This window comes from Haplochromis burtoni, unplaced genomic scaffold (genome assembly GCF_018398535.1).
Source record: "Haplochromis burtoni strain Fernald_Lab_line unplaced genomic scaffold, NCSU_Asbu1 Contig_6, whole genome shotgun sequence".
NCBI classification, from domain to species: Eukaryota; Metazoa; Chordata; class Actinopteri; order Cichliformes; family Cichlidae; genus Haplochromis; species Haplochromis burtoni.
In genome coordinates this window covers 2,726,368-2,750,613 of record NW_024582367.1, presented here as the reverse complement: position 1 = coordinate 2,750,613, position 24,246 = coordinate 2,726,368, and the positions used below count along the sequence as shown (strand labels likewise).

Here is a 24,246-nt window from a genome sequence, read left to right as displayed (position 1 = left end):
TGTTTTCACACAGTGAATCCGACGTGTCGAACCGTTTCTCTGTGAAAATTACATCTATGTAATCAGACCAGTAAGTGATCAGTGGGACCAAGCAGACAAAGTGGGCATGTGGGCACTGCTACAATTAGATAATGAACGGCTATACAAACAGCACCGGCTACAAGCCAGCGGCTCGCTGAGGCTCTGCTGTGTACACTCGCATAATAAGCATACATTTATTAAATACACAAGAAGACAGGCAGAACACAGCCTACCAGTCATACTGCGCGAGCGTGGAGTTAATGATTTCCCCAGGCCTCTTGCGTTGTGTAGTCCGCCTTGCCTCCGTTCTGGAAGAAATAAAAAGAGGATTGTCAGAGTGGATGAAAAGCTTAGGTGGTGGTTGGAGGATGCAGGGATATAATATATAGAAGACAAACAAAGGTACACGGTACAAAGGCCAGTAACGGCACCTCCTTGCCCTTTGTCCTCATTCCTTAGGCTCAGTGTTCTTGCTGTCCTTTCTGTTTGTTCTCTCCTTACCTCAATTCTTTCATTCTTTCACGTTGAACAACTAGTTTTTTTACTCCATCCTTCTTTTGACCACCTGACGTTACTCTCCTTCGACACACCTTTTTCCTCCTTTCCTTCTCATTTTCTTCTATTGTCCCATTCTTCCACTCCGTCTCACTTTCTTTTTCCTTCTCTCTCTTTTCTCTCTAACTCTTTAACTCTGGCCTCAGGAGACTTGACCTGTTTACCTCAGAGACCGACATGAAAGCCAAACATTTATGTATGGGTCTGTGTCACAGTCATGCTGTAATGGACGCAGAAACGTCCTCCTGCAGCTAGCATAACTGGTTTTATGTTAGCTGCAGTCAGACTAGAAGTGAACGTTGAAAGTCTCGCATCAGACAGATGCTGCAGACATCTGCTTCCTGGAGCAGGCTCTGACTCTGATCTTCACCTACATATCATCTCAGGTTAGAAACTTTGTGCTACTATGCGGGCCACTTAAGTGAGATAAAAGGATCGACATCAACCCTGTATGTACACAAGCTAAAGAGCTGAATGTGGACTGGAACAGGGGGGGAAAGAACTTTAACCAATTAATTGGTTAAAAAGCAAAAGCCACTATTGCACAGCATATGGCCAGGGTTTTTCATACATAGGGGAATTTTAGCCACTAAAATTCCCAAGAGGTTTTAGTCAGAAAACCTCAGCACCGGCATTAGATATTTTTAACCAGTTTTATAGATTGTGGTTTCATTTATTCAAGCATAACAGACACAGATTTCTGTCACATAAAGTGACACAGACCTACTGCCTTTAGTGCACACAGTCCAATCAACATTAGATGCAAAGTCACTCCCCAAAGGCCAATTTTGAGACAGGAAAACCCCTGATGGCTCCGCATGTAGTGTCATCATAAGCCCATCTTTTGTTTTTCCTTCCTTTCTTATCTACATCCTGTCATTTCACACTTGTTAATTCTTTCAAACACATTTCTCCCCAAAATATTCAATTTTCCACAGATATGACACTTTACTTTATGCCTATAAAACCACAGTAACTTAACAAAAGTAAACTCTGTTGCATAAGTTCGACTTTATGCAATGGAGCAGTGACTCAGCATGCAATGTCTCATTTTAATGTCTGAGGTTTAGCTGTGAAAGATGTTTAGTTCAGCTTGTCTATTCTCTGGTGACACCTAAATGAATACTTTAGTAGACAACACCATACTATTGACAAATACATCCCAGCATCCTTGTAGCATTTCATTACAGTTTGTCTCCCTATAAAGCTCCATGAGGACAGTAATGCCCACAAGCGTCAGCTACAACAGCTACTTGGCACACAATGACAGAGGTTAGAGGCAGAAGACGAAATAGAAAGAGAGGAAGAGAGAAACTGAATGAGAGAGGGGGTTCAAGAACACATGAGAAAATCCCTTCATGGTAAAAAATAAAAAATAAAAAATTAGAAACAGGAAGGAAACAGAAATTTGAAAGTGTTTTAAGACGTTGAAGAAGGAAGGAAGCCCTTAATGTCTCCACGATCCCCTACGATAGGAAATGCCTGAAGTAATGCTTTTGTTTGTATGTCTCCATATGTTGAACTGACTGTACTACAAAACTGGAAAGTGTCAACAACAAAAAAGTCAGAGAATGATGTAGACAACTTTGCAGTCAGTTAAAGAAAGTTGAGATTTGGAGAAAAGCGTTTTCAGCTTCTTGAAATGGACTCCTCCTCTTCTCCTCAACCTCCTCAGACAATCAGCAGCTTAGAACCCACACACTTCTTTCTATGAGGTGGCGGTGCTGCCCACTGCACCACCGTGAGAACATTGAAGTGCTGTCCAGAAAATAAAACTGACAGTGCAACATACAATGGAACAAAATCACCTCTTACATATTTTAAATATTACTGCCTGGTGGTAATATACTGTATACGCTGCGTGATTGTCTCATCACAACCATTTCATCACATATTCCATTACATTTTTACATTTTCTATTTCACTTTTTAGTTTTATTTTAGACAACGACTGATCGGCCAGTTCAGAGAACACAGTCTGTGGACATTCTGGTACTTTTCCTGCTAATTTAATCTGCTGCTTATTTAATGTCAATACGATCTCAATTTGACATATACTTCCTAGCCTGAAGTCCACTCAATACTTTTCTCCAGAGTTTTCCACCGAGGATATTCCATCTGCTGCAGGAGGATCAATCGCTGTTGCCAAGGTCAACAATGGACTTTCACATTCAATTTTCTCAAGTGATGTTTCAGAGTATGTACTATACACTGTGAGTGAATTCTATTCATATCACCCACTACCAATGTACTCTCGATGACATGCGTGTCTGCAATGGAAAGTGTGGGTTGCACTTAAAATACCACATACGGGGGAATTCCCCTCTGCTTGAACGTAAAGAATCAATTTTCCCGGAGAAACTGCTGCAGAGAGAACAGGAAGGTTGGATGGATGGATGAGGGTATGGGTGGATAATTTGATAGACTGAAGGCCCTAAAGATGACTAATTTGGCTAACAGATGAGGCCGAAGGTCATTCCCTGAGTTTGCACATGGAATCTCTGACCTTGCAGATACAGCCGAGGGGTGGACTAACAACGTGGCGGTGAAATGGATCGAGTCTATAATGGATGTTTTTTTTTTTTTGTGCAAAAAAGAAAAATGTAGTATGGGTCAGATGCGTTTCACAGGCAACAGATGAACTCATTAAGGACAGCATCTTCAGACTGAAGGTCAGCTACGCAGACCTACTGACACTCAAGTTTAAGCTGCACTCCCCCACTGCAGAGCATCAGATGATAATGGATGTCAAAACAGAAGCAAAGGGTGAGCAGCAATGCACCGAGTCAAGTGCTTGGGTGTCTTCGTAAGAGGACGAGCTTCAAAGTAAAGCCTCTTCATTTTGCTAACGCTGAGCAATGCTATCGCTGCTGCCGGCGCAGCCTTTTCACCATCCTGCTGACATGAATAGCTCCTTTTGTCACAGCGAAATTCCACTGGCAAGTTTTTAATTAGCTGGAGGGCTCTTCCCTTGTAGGCCTGTGTGGGCAAAAAATAGAGAAAAAAAGAAGATGGGGCACAAGGAAGAAGGTTTCTTAGCATGAAGGAAAATATGGAAACTGTAAGAGAACTGAATGGAGAAGCTGTGAAATTTTTGGATGATTCACACCAGGGTTTAAAAATTTAGATGTTTCTTTGCTTTGTTTTTTTTAAACTTTACTTGCATAATAGTGTAATCCTTAAACTATAATATAATCTTCATATTCAATAAAGAATACTTCATGGTATGTTCTGCATCTACAATGCATGTCCTTTGTGAATAATAAAATGATCACAGCTGTCTTGTGTTTTGCACAGAGCATGTGAAACTTTGCTGGGCCCGTGTTCACGAGTGTCCTGTGACAAGTTGGGTTTCAATCATATGCGTGTGCCATTTGATCACATGCTTGTGCTATATTTGCGCTGACTGGACCACCTTCTTATATAGCACTAAGCCAACCTCAGTGCAATGTCACATACTGCTGAGCACTTTAGGATGTGGGTCGAAACCGTATGCGCAGATCTGATTGAACCAAAGCCAAGGACACATCAGGCCATATGTTCAGCAGCTTTCACCATGGACTGCCTTCAATTACCTACTTTCTTCTTTGCTTCAGACGGTACATTCTGAAGAATCACCTCAAACTTAAAGGTGTAGATTCTTTAACTATGAAATAACAACATAGCAAACTTGAAACCGGCAACTTCCTGTTTCCTGTTAAAGGGAACCTATTCGGCTCATTTTCAACTGCATGTTTTTATTCTTAAATAACTAGCTTTGCATGATTCAGAGTTCAAAATAGAAGTATCTGCTTTCATTGGCATCGTACAGACCTAAGAGCAGAAAAATCTGTCAGAGACAGAGACAGAGTGCTTACAGCACTCTGTCTCTGACTCTTAACTTTGCCTGTGTTCAATATGAGCATCCTCTACTGTAACAGTATACATATGACAACAAATAAGGAAAACCAAATTAGGTTGCCTTTAACAAAACAAACACAGATGCCATAAGTAAAAACAATACGAGCGCGGTAATTAAATGTAGCGTAGATACCTACGACATTGCAAGAAGATCCAGATGTCCAAAGAGACGGAAAAGCTGTGGGAGGTGTTTAAGGTTCTAATGTTCCCAAGCTGTATGTGACCTAAAGGCATAATGTCGTAAAGTAGCTTCCTGGCAGGAATATTTAATTATGTGATCTCAATTATCCATCCAAGACTGGAAGGGTGCCAGAACATCCAAATGCGGATACTTCGATAAGATCGCTCATATGCTGACTCTTGTGCTCACCATGACGGATCGCTTGATGCCTATCTGACCCACGCCTGCCCTCCATTCCCCTACATCATGTCAATAATAACACAATAATAAGAACACAATAATAATTTGTGCTTCTTTAATTTAATTTAGTTCTTTGCTGTCCTTTCTCTAGTTCTATGGGATTTTATTTTTTGTCCTTTTTTCACAAAGCTGTCTGGCTGAAATAAAAAACGAATTAATATCACTGCCACATCTTTACACTTGCAAATGAAAACTGTAAAACCTGATTCATAAATTCCTTTATGATGTTCTAACAATCTGGCTGCAAACTTTCACTATAGTAAATTGTGGGATTTTATTTTACAACTAGTGGTATTTGCCAATTATTAAAAACAATCACGTGCAATGATGCAAGAGCACAGGCACTGGAGATGTGAGGCTTGTGGCCAAGAAATTTTCATGCAAGCTGCAAGAAATGCTGCGTTTTGCAGGATTTGTGCACCCGTTGCTTCTGGCGTGAAAGTGTGAAAAATCACCAATGTGATCTCCCCAAATGAAATGTCCACACTGATCCCAAGGAAGTTTAAAACAGAAGCAGAAAAAGTCCTCCCACTTCAGAGGACATTCAACCGAAAACATCTTGAGGGTAAATTCTGTCAGTGGGCCCCAAGTTCAACGCGGCGCCCCCTCCTCTCTAGTGGCAAATGTAAGGCTTTGAACTGCCGACTGGGAGGGGTGTGGGGAATTCACTGGCCTGTCAGGACTGAGTAATGGTGGATGGGAAAGATCAGATCCTGCCTCGCTGTTCTGCCTTCAGGGAGAATTTTATGACATAGCAGACCGAGCCACGCCAGGCTAAACACTGCATATTATAAAGAGCTCAAACTCTGAGTGTACAAAGTGTCACATTAACATATGGAAAACCAAAATATATCTTCTATAAGATCTTTTATTTAGAAAATTGGAATCAACAATTGGCAATTTTGAATGCACAAGTTGCAGAAATGGTCTTCACATACATGAAGAAGAGATAAGAAGCAAAGAGTAAATTGCAGTACTTAGGATAGAGCTTAAGGAAAGACAAAAAGTCTAATGAAGACCCTACTAATGCAGTGTATGTGCAGTGTAATATCAATCTGCAACAGACTGATATTAAGCAGACGCCCCTGTTAATAGCTTTGTGGAGTGTGCATGAGCAGGGCTCCTTTAGTTGTCTAATCCCACACTTGACAACAATGCTATCTCCTCCTTCCACTGCACTTAACCTTGACCCATCTCACTTACTCAAAATAAGAAGGAGAGTCAATCTAACATCTGGAAAAAGACAGGCTGTAGTGTAGACCCACAATGTGCACACACTAATGGCATAAAGGCAGAATTCCATCAAACAATTGCAGCAATTTAACAGCATCCATGCCAGCAGCAAAGGTATCCGGATATCCATTATTACAGAGAGTCGCGGAGTGAAAATGGACTGGCATTCAGATACTACAGTACTCAGGGTGATTCAGACCAAGTTCCATTCACACAGCTTTTTATTATATGCAGTTTAAAGGTTGTATGTACCTCTCACACCTGAGCACCTTAGGATCATCTATAAACTTGCATGGATGTGACAGTGAGAACATGCAAGCTCCACACTGAAAGCCCACAACCAACGCAGAATCTGCTGTGTGCTCAAAGTGATAACCACTACACCACGATCCCATCCAAATAGTGCAATGCACTGCGAAATGTGTGCAGTTGCAATCTTCTGTAAATTGTCACTTGGTAGACAGTTGGTCACGAAAGAAAAATGAAAAGTGGTTCATTTGAAATTTCATATGAACTGTTTGTCCCCACAGTTATCAATTCCTTTGATCCGTTCTGGCATGCTTTTCTAACAGTTGCACATTTACATCAAATGCATGGCGATGGAGGTTTTGCACACCTGAGTTGAATTCAAGCTGTTTATGTTTAAAAAAAGAAGAAATTCTCATGTGTGTTCAGACTCAGAGATAATTAAAAAGCCCTGTTCAGGCTGGAGACCTGTGCAGGCCTGCTGTTTATGTCCTCTCACAGCAAAATAATCAATAATGAATGAATGAACAGAAACAATGTGGAATGTGAGAAGAACTCATAATCCGCACCGTATCGATAGCATCTAAAAGCACGCTGTAGTGTAACTCTTCAATATCCAAGGTTAAGGATGTCACGGTGTGTTCCTACATCTAGCCAGAAGCATTCGTGCCTAAACCAAACAGCAGAACAAAACCTGTGTCAAAAAGTGAACTGAAACAAAGGAAATATAAACTTCCCAAATATGACACAAGGCCCTTTGTCGCAGTTTTATATTGCTGGATGTGTTTGCCTTCAGTGTTTAATACTGCAGCATTTGGTGCTTCATGTCGACCATACCAAAGGACACTGCGTGTATCATTTAGAGGATCCAGCATCTTTGAGAGTACTTCATGCTGAGTCACAGTTAGTATAAAATGCCTTATCCAGCTAAATTAATTCAAATTTTAAACAAACAAAACTAATAAAACCTAAATGTACACAGCTGTAGTAATCAGTTCACACAAAGTTTACACCTTTGGCTCCTTTCTGGGACTTCAACATTCTCCAATTCTTGTATATATGAAAAGTTAAAAGGAGGAAGAGCAGTGGAAAGAACCGCCCAGAACACAGTGGGCAGGAAAAGATATGACCTCGATTAGGACATTGTGGCAGAGGTGTGGTCCGGGGCGCGGCTGCAGGGGAGGAGTGGGGCAGTGAGCTCAACGGGGCGGTGCTGGTAATAACAGCTGATCGTGATTTTGGGACTGATGGTGGTTTTTCCTTCCCTTTATATAGTGAGGTGGAGAGGAGCGAAGTAGGGGGAGCTGGGGAAACCGACCGCTGTCAAACGGTGTTCAGCTGTCATTGTATGCATTTTCACAATAAACGTGCATCTGAGGCTAAAGACGTGTGTGTGCGTGTATCTGTGCCTGACGTGTGTCACAGACATATAGATCACAAATAAAGTTGTGATCTACATGCAAAGAGGCTTGCAGCAACTTAAACTTGCAGGTTTTCCTGTTTCTGTTTTAACCAGCTGCAATTTATGTTAATTATGGATAAGGGAAATTGTTCCATTGTGCAGCTTTTACATGCATTTTAAAGCAGAATGTCATTTGGATTTGAATGCACACTTTGCTATGTAGCTGGAGATATTGCCTCTGATGTCAGGAATCAATAATAAAGCCAGCTGTGAAGAAAATAATTTTACATTGATGTGCATGCTAGAAACTATCCTCGCACATTTAAGAAAAAGGAAAACACAGAAAATGTTCTACCAAATACATCTATGTCGATCTATTAAGATTACGAATAGATTGGGTTGGGGCTCGAGAACGTGTCATTCCAAGGGCGGCCGTTTAGCCTCGGTCTAGAAGACTAGGTTCACTGTACGAGCAGTCGTAAAATTCACAGCTCTCAGGGAGAGGATGACTAACGGGAGATGGGGAGGGGGTGGCAATAAGGAGCGATAGAAGGAAGAGGAGTCAGAGAGTGACACAAGGCTTTGCTGATGAGAGCCTGCAGAGCTGCATGGTTCAAGGAGACAGAAAGAGGGTAGTGCGAAGGTCATGGCAAATAAGGAGAAGACACTGGAACAGGGCTTGACAGAAGGAAAATTTACTGCTGGTCAAGCTGCATATAGCTTTGCTCCAGTGCCCTTGACACTGTATTAGAATGAAGTATGTGCTGGGAAGAGGAGTAAGGGAGAATGGAGGCTACAGGAAGAGCAGCATTTCTGTATATTGTATTGAGATGTAAAAAACATCACACCAGTAGCTGCACCACTGATCAAACACCATGATTTTTCTTCTATGAATCTGCAGTTTATTTGTATAAGGATATGGACCAATGCCACACAACACAGCAGTTATAGTCCAAACTAATTTGCAGAGCTTGTTCGTAGATTGGCTGTTGTGATGTCCACAATGCCCTCATTTAAGCTTTAGCCAGTACAAACAAAGCCTGACAGGCATAAAGAATGGGTCCAAGAGATAATTAGGTTATGTTTATGTTACTATATGGGTCAACATAACGTAACACAATATATCTAAAACACACTGACAGAGACTGCAAGGAGCTGTCAGTGTGTTTTATATGCTGTGTGTAGCTCTTTAGCTGATCTCATGTATGAAATATGTACGTGAAAGAATGTGTTTGTCCTCATCGAAGGGGAACTGATCATTTTAATCTCCAAGAGAGCGTCTTTAGTCGAGTGTCAAATTAAAGCTATATTCAAAATCTCAGTTGCAACTCCTTGTACGTTTACTATTGGCCTTTTTTTTCCAAATGAAATCTGCAGTTCCACCTCTCAAGTGTAATTAAGGAGAAGAATTATGACAACTATGGATATTTCGCAAGCACACAGCTAAGAAACAGCCCCCTTACTCTTCCACTCCAAACAGAATAAAACAAAAATCTCAAAGCTTTAGAGAAACTGAAAGGCCATTTTTTTCTATAGAAAATTTTTTCTGCTAAAAAAATGAAAAATAGATATTTGCAAAATTTGGATTAAATATGTATTTTCCCTGGTTAATGTGTGTGGCAGGGCGTGGTCTGCAGCGCCGCTACAGGGGAGGCGGACGCACCTGAGCGGCACCCGCAACCACGCCTCCCGCCTTTACATCTGTGCTATCTATGCTGTTGTGTTGGTATGTGTCGGGCTGTAAGCTGAAAAGCTACAGCCGTCTGTATGCGTCAGCAACCGTGTGTGAAAAGTGGTCCATAAAGAGATGCTGAAAAGCGTGTTCATGCAAACATCGTCGGGTCTGCCGTGATATGTTTACAATGGGACTTCTGGTCCCGAACCTCTGCGCACAGCGTCTGCAAATCGGGGCTGTACGAAGTCACTTTCATCTTTACCCAGGACTGTAAGCTGTCATCTGTGAGGCGTGAGTGGTGTTTGTTTTTAACATAGATCACGGTGGAGAATAGCTGCTGACGTAATGTGGATCCGAAGATCCATAATTGGCCTACCTGGGGTTGAAAGTCTCGATAAATGCACGGCGTTTCGGCGGGTATACCGGCTTCCGCGAGTGTGACGCTTATTTTGAGCGATGAAAAAAATAATAGAATATAATATTTTTTTATTTCAATATCACAATAATCTTCCAATTTAGAACTACAAGTTAAAAAAGAACTAACATAAATAAAATACACTTCAGCTAAATACTTCTAATTTATTTTCCCAAACCACGCGGAGCCGCAGTGTAAGGACTAAAGAGCTGCATGCGGCTCCGGAGATGCAGGTTGCCGACCCCTGGACTAGACGTTAGCTGGAGCCAGAAATATTAGTCGATTGAAAATATAATGTTTAGTTTATCAGTGCACAACTTGTTACACTGGCCACTGCCCGGGGCTGCAGATGGCTCTACTTCCCTCTCTCTGTGAATGAAGGTTGTATGTGCATGTGTCATATCTAACATCTTATTAACATGAAATAAGAATAACAGCTCAAAATATTTGTTTGCGTGTTTAACTTTGTCCATTCAAAGTGTGAGAATTCTTTTTCTATTGTTTTAACAGCTATTAAATTATTCGGCAGGAGCATCTCGAGCACAGACGTAAAACTGATCTTATTTAACTCTCTCAAAGGAAAAAAACACATTTTCTGGGGCTTCCAGTGAAATCATGATATTAATGTAACCGAGTGCATATGTATTTAGAAACGCATTGATTGAGCTTCAGACACAAATCGGATGATCATGAGCAATATTGGCCCCGACTACTGACTGGCAGGTCAGCTTCCCATATGTCTGTCCCTTTCATTAACACTCAGCACTCGTACATCGGTGCAGGCACACACTTGTTAGCTTACAAACTCCCCAGTGTGAGTGAAGACACAAAGCTCGCTAAGGTAAACCACAGAGGGACCACCATGAAAACGTTTGTAACAGCAAACCTAATCAAACACTTAAAATCACCTCCACCCAGCTGACAAACTGTAACTCACTGCAGGGGGGAGTTATACAGTTGAATAAGTTCTTTTATTACATTTATAACAATTTGCATTGAAGAATAGTTGATTTTTGCTTATATGTGCAGTCAGTTCTTAGAAATAAAATGGCAATCACACTTTTACAATCAATGCATCTCTACATAGGGTCTGAAACTTCCTGTTTTGTGAGTTAGTTATTGCTGATATGTGTTAAAAAGCTAACAAACAATAGCCAGTGGTTTTGAAACTGCACTTTGGTGTAACTGTATTTCCTTTTTTGGATCTTCAGGGCGATCATTTGACCAAAGTCTGCTCAGAAATGATTGGTGCACAGAACTCAGCTACAGATCAGCTTTTAGTACGAAAGATCCTGCTGGACCTTCAAACATAGTTGTCTGCACTGTCGCAACAGCAGTTCTATAGGCTTTTGTGCCTATGTAAACCAAACTCACCTCCATCTGTGCAAACCTTGAATTTATAATCCCACAATGACCTCCACAGAATTCAGGAAGAAAAAAGGAAGGAAGACGCACAACAGGTGCATGACAACAGCTGTGTCCGAACAAAACTCAAGACATGCGTCAAATAACACGGGCCTCAGTGCCCAACCCGGAACAGAAGCTATCATCGGGAAGGCTAAATGCGATTAGTGTCTGGTGGTAATCTAGGGCCTATTCATTCCTGCTTAGAGTAGGTGACACATTTGATACAGAGGATTAGCCCACCTCTCCTCACTGTGCAGGGGAGGGGAAAATCAAAGGACAGTGGGAAGCGGTTGAAAAAGGGGAAGGAAGTGCGCGGAAGAAGACGAGGGGAAAAAAGAAACGAGAGCAGAAGCCAGGAGTCCAACACTTCCATAATTAAAGCAGACAGTTCCTTTGTGCAGCCATGTCATTAACATAACCCAGCATGCTGCAGTTCTTCAGTTAGTGCCTTAAGAACATATGTGATGAGAGGCTGGGAGACTTGAAGACTCGTCTGATGCTGCAGATTCCACCACATGATGACTTTAACATTCAAAAGTCTGCTGACTGTAATTTCACAAATCCAACTAACCTTTGAAACGTCGCCACATGTACCCAGAGCACACACCGACTCACTGCATTCACGTGGGCATCTGTATAGAAGCCACTGTTTTTAAGCTTTGATACATATGTGCATAATAAACTCCCTTTTAAATCCGTGACGTTTTATAGCACAATCAGTGACAATTAGCAGTTGACGTTTGAGGTCATTCGCCGCATTCAGCCACACAAAACAGCGAGAAACCATGTGACTCACCACATGTTGTCACACATTGCAAAGGATACGCTATCTCTGTGTTTATCGCTGCATAATAAGAAAACTCTTCTCCCCATTCTCCATTTTTTTGATAAACTGAAACTGTCCTCCTTTCCGTTGTATCAACAAACACACATGCACAGAGTGACGCACTGTTCACATCACATTTTCTGTAGAATAGACCCCGGGGACTGTGATGTCACTCAGAAAAGCAGAAGTGGAGTATCTACAGATTTTTAAGAGTAGCCATGCGTACAAGAAATCACACCATGAATGAAGCAGCAAGCTTTAATGCTGGAGTTCTGATAAATACATAATCAGTCTGTATTAAATACATTATTCAAACCTAAAATACGTGCACAAACATAAATACACCCTTAAAATGGCAGCATTAATGTAACCACATGAACCAACCACACTGAAAACTGCTTTCATTTTCTTCACGAAGAAGAGCCGAGTCTGACAGACGTTTCTAGAGAGCAAAGATGAAAGAGCTGGAACAAAACTCGAATCTAAACCGCACAAGCATAGCCCACTTCATGTAAATCTGCATCCGCGTTTAAACCTGAAGCAACTAAATGTTTACCTAATGTTGTGATACTGAGCACAATAAGCTTTTAGTGTACTGAATGGTAAATAGTAAAATGGCTTGTATTTGTATAGCGCTTTACTTAGGCTACGTCCACACGTACGCGGATATTTTTGAAAACGGAGATTTTCCGTTTCCGTTTTAAAAAATAATCCCGTCCACACGTAAACGCAGAAATGAAGGAAAACGCTGCTAGGAACATGCCAAAGCAACAGGTGGCGATATATTCCTAACCGTGTAGAAATGTTGGCCAATCAGAAGTCTAGAAGCCTCGGTGGGTAAACAAAGATGGGGCATAGAAGCAGAATCGAGTCGTATGTGTGGAGGGACAGTAACCGTGTGTGTATATGTAAGCATTTAAACACTGCAGAGAGTACAAGTAACAGTAACAGTATTGTAGAAATTCATTTCACCGAAACAATAATGTGGCGCACAGTGTGACGTCAAAAAAGGCGCACACCTTTGACGCTAAGTTTTCTCCGTTTTTCTCGTCCACACGTAAATGCAAAAACTGAGTTTTCAAAAATATCCACCCTGGCCGGAGTTTTTAAAAATCTCCATTATCAGTGACCGAAAACGCCGTTTACGTGTGGACGAAAGGTGCAAACGCATAGAAAAATCTGCGTTTTCAAAAATACCCGGGTACGTGTGGACGTAGTCTTAGTCCCTAAGGACCCCAAAGCGCTTTACACTACATCCAGTCATCCACACATTCACACACTGGTGATGGCAGCTACATTGTAGTCACAGCTGCCCTGGGGCGCACTGACAGAGGCGAGGCTGCCGGACACTGGTGCCACCGGGCCCTCTGACCACCACCAGTAGGCAACGGGTGAAGTGTCTTGCCCAAGGACACAACGACCGAGACTGTCCGAGTCAGGGCTCGAACCGGCAACCTTCCGATTACAAGACGAACTGCCAACTCTTGAGCCATGATATGCACGACATATTGAAATACTGGTTATTTTTTTGAACTGCAGTGCAAACTCATACACAAGGTTTGTAACGCATCTCTGTTAAATTGTAAAGGTCAACCCGTTGTTGAGTTTTCATTTGTCTCTGAGCTCTTACGATACTGACGGCATGACGGGGGCCAGGTAAAAAGATCAAAACTTCTGCCTGCAGGTCCACAGTAGAGGCAAACTATCTGTGTGGAAATCCTGAAAACTACCTCAACTAAACTTCACTGCATATCCAGAGTTTTAACCCTAATGCAGAATATTTAAAGTCTTGTCAGAAGCTACTGTGACGTTACAATTGCTTCAAAATGCTGTTCTTGGACTCCCGGCTAGTACATCTAAATATCAATGTATTGGTCCTTAGAGTCACTCTATAGAAAATCTGTGATTCTATCCCAATTTATTTCCTCAGAATCACCTGGTTTAAAAATATAAAATAAAACAATACAGTAACTATAGCAAATCCAATAAAATAATGAAGAACTGTACTTTTGTATGATAAAAAATTTCAGTTGTTTGAGTCGTACTCATCCCTCCTTTCTGACACACCGTCACATACATACATACCACCTTAATTGAGCATGACATCGATGCTCAACCCAATATCCAACGTTTCTACGGGATCTTTGGAAAAACACAAACAGATGGAGAAAGAATCCGAGTTCATGTTAGCGCATGGGATCGCTGAACCAGCAGACTCCAGCTCTGTTAGCGGGCTGACGAGGCTGATAATTCAAATTCTATACTGACCTGACTGTTACCAAGCGCCATGCATGCAAGGACTGAGCTGATCAGGTAGGAAGAGCAAAATCTGTCACCAAACTAGACCTTTTAATAGGTTATCACACTATTGCAATTGTTGTCCTACTCTACACGTTCAGCATCTGTCTGCGATATTTGAGACATAAAAAACATAAAAAAAAGTAAAAAAAATGAAGCTCTTGGACTTCAGTTGGGTTTTCGCATGCAAAACATTATCGCTTTAATAACCACCAGTGCAATCCTTTGGTCAGAGTCTGTTGTGTTTAAATGTGTACATGAATAGCATTCTACATTATACACATCAGTTTACAGGGGGTCTTGTTTTTTAAGTGGCTGTGACAACATCAACCGGAACCTTTCAGATAATACTGAGCTCTTAAACTGGAAAGTGCTTCAAGCTGTCAATCTTAATCTCAATGGGAGATGTTTACAGGAAGGACATGCAAAGCGGCTGAGATGCTCACTTTACGGAAAACTCCAACATACAAAACCTTAACTTCACAGATCTTTATGTCAGCAAAATTATGTTATCAACAGAAATCCCCACCACACACACACACAGACTGTGTTAAGCACTTTCCTGTTTATAGCTTTGAGCTTGGTTCTTTTCAGATGCGGGGGAGGGGGGGGGGCTATTTTGTGGCTCTTTCCATACTTGAAAGTGCAAAGCAGAGAAATACAAGGTTTCACTCTCTTTCAAGTTTTGCATGTGCCAACTTTGGTCTCTGCAGATACGATTACAAAGAGGAAGAAACGGGGCAAAACTGTGGTGCAAAAGTTTTACGAGTGTGATAAACCAACACAGAGAGTGGGTGAAGTTTGCATGAGGCTGCAGTTACACTAAAGAAAACAGCGGTTGGAGACAATGATGAGCACGTGACATCGACTTTTCAATCTTGAAGCTTGTTCATTTCATTAACGACCAGATTTTTAGCAAGAGGCTTTGCAACTGAGGAGCAGCCACAGTCCTAAATGAAAACATCAACCCTGAGCTGAATGTCATTCACGTCACCATTCAAATTAGAACTTGCAGTTCATTATGCTGTAAAACACATGAAAGATTTTTACATATTTATTGACACTGAAGCTCCAAAATCTGTTGGTCTCCATAGATGGAATAAGATGCCTCCTTCCCTGCATAGAAATGCACAACCTGCATGATTGCCTTGTGGCCAAAATTGGTCACCACAACAATTTGCAATCAGTCCCAAACAGTAAAGAAATCCAATGCAATCACTCGCCAACCACTGGTTTTTCACAGTCACATCGAGCTTGCCATTTTATTTTTACTCTAGAGTGAGCGAGGCCTAAGAAACAGTGGGTGTGGGGCAATAAGTGAAAGGAAGAAAAGGTGAAACATAAAAGAGGGACAGAAAAAGAAAGACAGAACAGACAGTAAGAGTCATAATGGCGATCTCCTCCAACTTTTGTAACGTTTTCTTTTGTCTTTCTTAAAAAAATGTCCAAAAAGACGACCGTTCTTATGTAAACTATGAAGCTGCATGTATGGACAGAAAATGACTTTTTAAAACAAATCAGAAAGAACATGTCATTTGTTTAAACAACCTTCATATGAGTTAAAACAGAAACACATGTTCTCGTCAAACCCTTGGCAGCAAGAGTGTGTTAAAAGCTGCGAGAGTAGAAATTTATACTACCAGAGATAAATCATAATTTTTCAAAAAAGGAAAGCTACCGTTAACATCTAGCTGGGTTTTTAGTCATTTGCATTTTTACAAATTTGTATGCTTTTAAATGTGCTTATAGAGGACCATTCATCTTATTTCTCGCAAGAGGAAAACCTCAAAGAGACGCTGCCTTTGGGTCGAAGTTCTGCAATTGCTTTGCCACAGTCGGCTTTGAGCCTACTTTCACATCTACTGTCAGACACACAGAAAATAGCAACAACAGGGCAGTGAAATGATTTTAACCTACTGCAAATGCAAGTCATTTTACTTAAGATGGTTAGTGCAGTGTGCTTCAACTCGTTGCATTTAGAATATTGATGTTCATGAGGTTCGACTGGAGCATTTAATTCAGGTTGCACAACTGAAAAAAAAATAGATATGTAAAAACGGAAATTGGCAGGGTTTTGGCAAGAAAATGATGAAGTGCAAAAGCAAATTAAGACAAATGATTGGCCAATACAGTTAACTGAAAGACACACAAATCAATCACTGTTTGAGTTTGTTTTTTATTATCCAGTAAGTGTATCAGCAAAGTGAGTCAGAGGGTGACTGGAAAATCACTGCAAGACAGCTGCACTTCTGCTTCTCACCATATATTCTCCTATGCAATAAAATTGCATAACCCTCTGGCCACGCGGCAAGGCCCCGCCCCACTCTATAGGGAACATCTTAAAGAGCACACCCACCCACCCCTATGTCAGAATAAAACAAATCGCTTTGCTTCACTTAAAACTTGAACTCTTTAGCAGAACATAGTGTAAACACAACCTTTGTCTTTGCTTATCTCCTCCTTTGAACGCCGTCCTGGTGTGTACAGTCCAGAATTATGGACTTCACCATGATATAAGGCAGTTTACCTTGCTGCCTATTCTTCTATGCACGCAGCTCCATGCCACAATACAGCAAGATCTTCAACAAGTGAAGCCACAGACATCGGCTTGTGTCGGAGCCGGCTGCAGGTCAGATGTAACTGTGGCCTTTTACGTCTAACAGCGTTAAAGAGGGAGCCGCAGGGGGTAATTAAAAGGAAGATCAAAGTAGCTAATAACAGGCTCTCTCTGAACGCACAGATATTTTAAAAGCCTTTCTGCTTTATCACGAAGCAGATTTGCAGAGGCGCTGTGCAGGGGACCAATGAGTTAAAGGGTTTAGGTGAAATTCATCTTGAGACACTTAAAAGGATGATTTTAGCATTTCAGCATTCAGCTTCTGAAATGCTGTTATTAATTTATGTATTTTTTAACCCTCAGACAGAGTGAAGCTAGCTGCTTCCAGTAACGAATGAACTCTGAGGACGTGTAATCCAAAGTGGACGTTTGAAGGGGATGCAGAATGGGATGTCCTGCCTCCTCTCAGCCAATAGTTAGGTCTCTTTCCATCCATAAACCATTCTGAGAAACAAACAAGCTGCTCAAAGTGGGCGACCTGAGGTCACTCAAATTTTCGACTGATGATTGCGATTACAACAGGAGACAAGACCACAGACAATGAAAGAGATTTCCCTCTGGTATGAGGTATATTTGTGCACCCTGCAGTCAGTCACCTGGTCTAGCACTTCTTCATCTGTGGGTGAGGTCAGGGCAGTGCTCCTCCTAGAACTAATGACATGCTGCATGAGTCAAGCACAACCCAAACCCAGCAAGCCGGCCAAACAGGATCTCTCCAACAAAATGAAAAACAAGCCCAGTTCTCATTAACAGCACAGACGTTCAACCAGGACACTTTAGTACACAAACACATCCACAGCACCAGATATTAAAACCTACCAAGCACCAGCGTTGAGCATCAGACGTCTGGTTGGATTTGTTCATTTCTTCTTTGATCTGATAAATACTTTGTTCTTTCATAACACTGTCCTTTGTAAACTACCAGGGCTGTGCTCGCTGTCAGCAAAATTAGATGTCACCTTTGCATGTTCTCAGTAACACTTCATTCATGACTGGTTATCTGTAATGGTTATGAAGTGACAGCATCTTGAAGGACACAGAAGAGTCATAAATTAATGGTTGTCGAGAATTGAAAAGTTGCTCGTTTTAGCAACCGTCCCACTCCTTTGAACTGTGCTTGATCTAATTGGCTGCATCTCACAATTAGAAAGTATGAATGACGGGTGGGCGGGGCATAAGAGATGACCATGGGGTTATCTGCTCTTAGTGACATCATAAAGAGCCTAAAGTAGAAGAAAAGAAAAAAAAAGAGTCTGAAACCGAAAGTTTAGAGAAGTCTGAAACCTTTTGTCTCAAGGATTACTTCTAGATATGCTGATTTCATCATTTTAAACTATGACTATCTTAAAAAGTAACAAACCATAATAACAGTACATACAGTAAATGACAGTTGATAAGGAAAAGCAGGCAGCACAGTGGTCAGCAACACAGCAGCAATGTTCTGGGGTTGAATCCACCGGCTGGCTGGGGTCCTTCCCATGCCTCTGTGGGTTCTCTCCAGCTTCCTCCCACAGTCTAAAGGGTATTTGGTGATTCTAGATTGACCACAGGTGGCTGTTACCCTGCCATAACTAGCAACCTGTCTTCCCTGTATGTGTGTTTGTATAGAAGGGAATGGGCTCCAAGGAGTGGAGCAAAGAAGAGACAGGTGAAGTGAGGATAATGTTACCACCCCTCCCAGGGGCAGTCAACACAAGAAAACACCACAAGCTGTAGCCAGCTCTGCTCATTACAACTTGCCCTGGTCCTTCCACTGACTCCTGTTTACTTAAAGAACCATGTTGGCAACTGAAAATACCTTCACTGAGCATTTTCAACAGCAGGATCTAAATAAACACGCTAAATGCACTCTGTAAAATTCACCATATTATTTCCCAGCTGCACAGCTGCACAGGGCCTTACAGTACTTGCTTACTGTAGCTTCATAAGTGTCGAGCAGAAAAAGATTTCCAGGCTGATCTGAACTAACTTTGACTTTGTCACACTGCTACCTCCCTCCGCCTGCCTCAGACAACAGCAGAGTAGAGACGCCTCGGGGAAACCAGACAGGCATCTGACAAGCGGCACCAAAAAGCGAGAGCGTTTGCCACCTCATGGTCTGACCGATCGCGCTATCAAACTCTGCGGTTGATACACATGTAGTGCTGTTGCGTTAAAAAAAACATAGCAACAACAAAGCTGCCAACCGCAACGTAGATACTGTAGGGTGTCATGCATTTAGTAGAAGGTAGAACACCGGACAGCCAACCACATCCTGTAGAGATGCAGTGCTCACTACTGTACAACTGCACTCTCTAAGGCTTTATGTAATACCTTAAGCAATTGTAGCACTAAAGTAAAAGTTTGCATGAGCTTGTAAATCAGCACTGTGACCCAATTATCTTTGTGTTCAAGTTGTGGGAAATCTACCTAAAGGGTCTGTTGTTAAGAAGCGCCAGACGGCTGTTTAGGTTTTATACCAGTGTACTGGAAAAACAAACAAACAAACAAACAAACAAACAAAACAGTGGACCACATGACCCTTGAAGTCTGACTTTTTTCTGCTGGATAAGCAAAGATCACAATCGCACTGTCTAATATGAAATGTAATTATAACCAAAGAACATTAAAACTTATTTGGACGATGCTAAAACCTAAACGGATGTGTTGTGTTTTGTTTTTTGACATTTCTATTGTTTGTTTGTTTTACAGAAAACTTGATTCCACTGATTTTGTGCATACTGTAATGATGCCTCAACGTATCAATTGCCACGTTTTACCTGGATCGGGTATCTCTGCCAGAGACTCAATCCGCGTAGAGTAACTGTACGCTTTCCTTTTGTACACGGAGAACTGTAGATGTGACAGATACTTGATCTGTGATCAAATCTATGGAAACTCTAAGAGATCTGCTCAGAAGACCTGCTGCTTTTGCTCTGTTGGCTAACAAACCGACAGAGCAACATATCAAATGTGAGACATTTCTGGAGAAGATACCCAGAGACAGAATACCTACTGTACAGTCAATGGAGAATATTAAAAGATAATTGAATATAAGCAATAAAAGATAAGGATATGCAGGTGCGGGATAAAGACGGTCAGGCCAGGAATGTCAACATTTTGATATAAGGTCATGGAACAGATGAAAGAGCTCCCTCTGCACTGTAAAAGGCCTTTTTGTCTCAACTGGTTCACTCAGTCTGACATACTGTTCAAGTTTGCCAATTTACTTTTGCCAGAAGGTTTATGCTCTTTTTCTTTTTGCCTTAGCTAATCACTAACAAGTGATGTTTCCACTCAACCAGGGACAGTACAACAGCACAGAAGACTCAATTTACCGATTATGTTTGAAACCAAAAACATATGCCAGTTAGAGACTGATTTCTGTAACGAAACCTACAGCAAACTGTACTAGCTCATGGCCAAGACTGTAGTTTAGCCTTGGGGGTATGCCCGTTCGCACCACACAGTCATTTACTGTAAGAAAAAAAGCCTAAATAGCCTAATGGGGACTATTTTTGTTTTAAACCAGACAAAGCTAGTGAGCCGACGGATCTAAATGAAGCAATCAGATGAAGAACGCCGTATGAATGAACAAAAAAGTAAACAGCACCAGTGCGCCCAGTGTGGTGGTGAGTGAGAAGAGCAATACTAGATTATCTAGCATCGCTTGGAGACTTCCAGAGGAGTCAACTGCGTTGTCCTTATTCAGCAATTTTGCACTTTTTTGTTTTTTAAGTTTAGTTTATTTTTTACATAGTGGTACGACTGTTGTCGTAATGCTATCTCATATGTAAATCTGAGTCTGCAGGTGCCTCTCCGTGATTGGTGGATCCAGAGGACGGACCATACAGATTGGCTAATGATCTTGAGACAACGTATAAGATTACACCACCATGGACGGCCAGTCATTCATCCTCGGCCCCTCCCAATCGGCAGACTTTGTGTTCCCTGTCTAGCCATGTTTGTTTGATACAGGAGCATGTAGGAGTGGACTGCCCTTTTGTTTGATTACAGGTTTCTCATGTTTTTGTTAGTTAGGGGGCTAAGTTGCAGTCGTTTGGTTTAATTCTTTTTGAGTAGGCAAGTTTGATTTATCCTCGTGATAGGCTCCTTCGGTTTGTTATTTTGGCATTAGGTCCACCCCACAGTTATAATTCGCTCCTTTTCTTTGTTTTTTTTAATCCACTCATTGGAAATAAATCACCATCAAACAGTAGTAATTGTGTGATGTGCTGCTGGGGTCGGACGGGGATGGATCACCCTTATGTTACGGTCTGGCCACACCTAGACGGACCATAACACAGAGAGATAAATACGTTAGGCAACACGCCACTGCATTTACAGCAAAAGCTAGTTTTCAATGCCCATCCCTGCTTTACAAGTAAATAATTTACAGAGCAGAGCTTAGTCATTTTCACTCATCAGCTGATAAATGAAAAAACTAAAGAAGAGATGGAAGAAGTAGAAGAAGAAGTAGGAAGATGACGTCCCCATTCCTGATGCCACCGCTGTGGGCATTGAGCTGACAAACAGAGTTGCTGATTAGACTAGAAATGCTGGCTGCTGTTTAGAGATGTGGAAAGAGGCAAGCCTTGCATACACTGCGCAGCAAAAAAAAAAAAAAAAAAAAAAAAAAAATCAGGTCACGCAGGACAACTTCCAATTTAATAATAACTAGGAAAAAAATATGATTCCTGAACCAATCAAGAAAGGTCTGTTACTCATGTTTGGTTTCCAAGAGAGACCACAATAGACTTGGACTGTTGTAAATGATGACTGTACACTGAATGGCAACAGAAGAGGATGATGAATAGATCAGGACAGCCTCACCAATTGAGAACAGAAACCAGCATAACTTCACTGTAACAAAGAAAGTGTCTTGACAGACAACTTGATGTCCAAAGCCTTTCAAGTCACACATTCTGTTCAAAAAAACAAAAAGAAACACGCCAGTCCGTTACAGCCTACATTTGTTTGATGCCTTTGTGTAAGACTAAATGAATGCATGGCCATTAAAAGCCATGAACGCCACAAGGACAGAGTCCCCATTGAAAATATGGTAATCATAAGCTCAGAGCCGTCTGTCTGTTCCGACTTCATCTTGGCACCTTGGGATTATTTCTGATGTTATTTTTAAATGTTGATGGGAATGCAGTGCCATTCCATGTAGCGCATAAAAGGCATGAAAAATATTAGGTTCTAGTTTTCAATGTGACAGCGACAGCTGCCGAGATGTGAGGGAGTTGGCTGTGAAAACGCGAGGCAACACATCCGCTTCGCACATGTGTTCTCTCTCCAGCAGTGAAGCCATCAAACTGAGAATCTAAACCAGACCAAATACAATGGACAACCAAAGACGGATGAACCAGCGAGAGAGTCGAAGCAGGAGGGGGTGAGGTTGGCGCCACAGCCAAACTCTGTAAATCACAGACTAATGTGCAGCAGGCTTGTCATATGAGCATCTCGCATATGAAGGAGAAAAAACTTGGATAGTGTCTCGAGTAGCTCTATACACGTCCAGTCTCATGTACACAAAACCACATGAAAGAACAAAAGGAGGGCCTCCTTTGTCCACACAGCTTAGCAGATCTTAGTGTTACACCAGTGCAAAAAAAATTAAAGGCAGTTAGTTAATCAGCATATAAAAACCAGACAGATGTCCCGTATGGAAGAGAAAAACAAAGTGTAGATGAGTAAATGATTCAAGAGGGTCATGAAGCGGTAAAGGGAAGGAAGAAGGAGAAAGTAACTTTGGGCTCCAGCAGACAACATCTGTAGAATTACTTTCTTCCCACTTGACTTTTGGGGGGGGAGCTGTTGCTTTTCCCCCCCTCACAAATAAGAAAAGCAGAGCGGGAATGAGCCCTGGAGAAAAGACACAAAAGTAGAGAGAATCGTTAGATTGCCAATTGCACTTTTTTACTCTTTCTTTAAACACTGAAACAGGTTTTGATGCATGTGATCTCTCCTCGGGTTCATTCTGCAAATTACTGCAGATGAATGGAAGCGACTGCAGGTCAAATGACACCTTTTTAATCCATTAAACTAAAATAAAATACGAGGTTTTAGCAATTTGATTTAAACAAATTAAGTTTTTATTAATGTGATTAAATTCATAAAGCTCAATGTGAGCAGTTTCACGTAGGAACTCGGGTTTTTTTGCTTTAGCAGTGACTGCAGATAATCAGGTGATGAATTCTGAAAAAGTCCTTCATAAGTCTTTCAAATATAAAAGCTGTGTGCTGTCTTTTTGTGTTATATCTATAAACGAAGGCAGATATTTCAACAGACATTCGAGGTCTGGAAATCTCACCCCAAAACAATCCAGATGCATAAACTGCCAAAGGAAAGGTTTGAAAATCTGACTTTGTAGGGACGTTGTCTACCTAAAACAGTCTCTTGATTTCATCGAGCCAGACTGGTGAAATATGTACCCGGCTACCGCTTTAAGATATTCAAACAAATGCACTGGTTTATAAGAAATGTTTCTGCAACAATACAAAACGAAATTCCAAGTAGATCAAGATTAAAGTTTAAAAACCCCACAAACACTAACTACAGACACTAACAAAAAAATAATAAAAACAATCAGATTGCTCAATTTGATACACTTTGTGCTTGGGCGTCAATGATACACAGACACATAAAAATGTTAATCTCTCTAAAATTTTAACTTGGGACTACAAGATCAGCCATCCTTGTAGGAGACTGAGATAGTGTTAGTTAAATGTTAATCTATCCAATAGTGACAAAACAAAACAAACTGAAGGGAAAAGGGTGGGAAAATGATGGACAGGGAGGAGTTAAGAGACAGGGGGAAAGGGATGTGACAGGCGGCAAAGTCTTCTTGGGACAGGTTGTCAGTGGCCTTATTGTCAGCCCCCTTTCTGCACACAAATACTCCCTGGGGTCAACATGTGGGGTGGAAGACGAGGAGCGAAGGGGCCCGGGCTGCTGTGGCAGCCTGTACTTGATTTAAGATGTTTGAATCTGCGCCAAAATTCCTGAAGGAACACAGTAAGCGGGGAGCTGGCCAGAAAAACAGGCCCAGAACTGAGGCTTTAAAGAAGAGAAAGAGCGAGGGCGAAGTGTGGTGAATATGAAATGTGTGTTTGAGCTCAGACATGCTAGTGTTGCTATGGTAAAACAGGACTCTGGAAATGAGGGGATGGGAGAATTCCAAATGGGAACACTGGGGGTGCAGTGTGTGCAGGGAGCCAAATGGATATGGTTTGAATGTGCATGCGCG

At 41.5% G+C, this 24,246-nt stretch overlaps 1 protein-coding gene across 3 annotated transcripts in view; it reads right to left on the bottom strand.

Annotated features, from left to right (window-relative positions):
• Window positions 1–24,246, bottom strand: part of thrab (thyroid hormone receptor alpha b) — a 150,502-nt gene that overhangs the window by 89,680 nt on the left and 36,576 nt on the right. For 2 of the 3 annotated variants that reach the window (XM_014335658.2, XM_005913653.3), the window contains exon 3: window positions 255–329. The exons of the other annotated variant lie outside the window; for it this stretch is intronic. The gene's annotated coding sequence lies outside the window, so the exon portion shown is untranslated. The remainder of the gene's footprint in view (window positions 1–254; window positions 330–24,246) is intronic. 3 annotated transcript variants of the gene reach the window in all.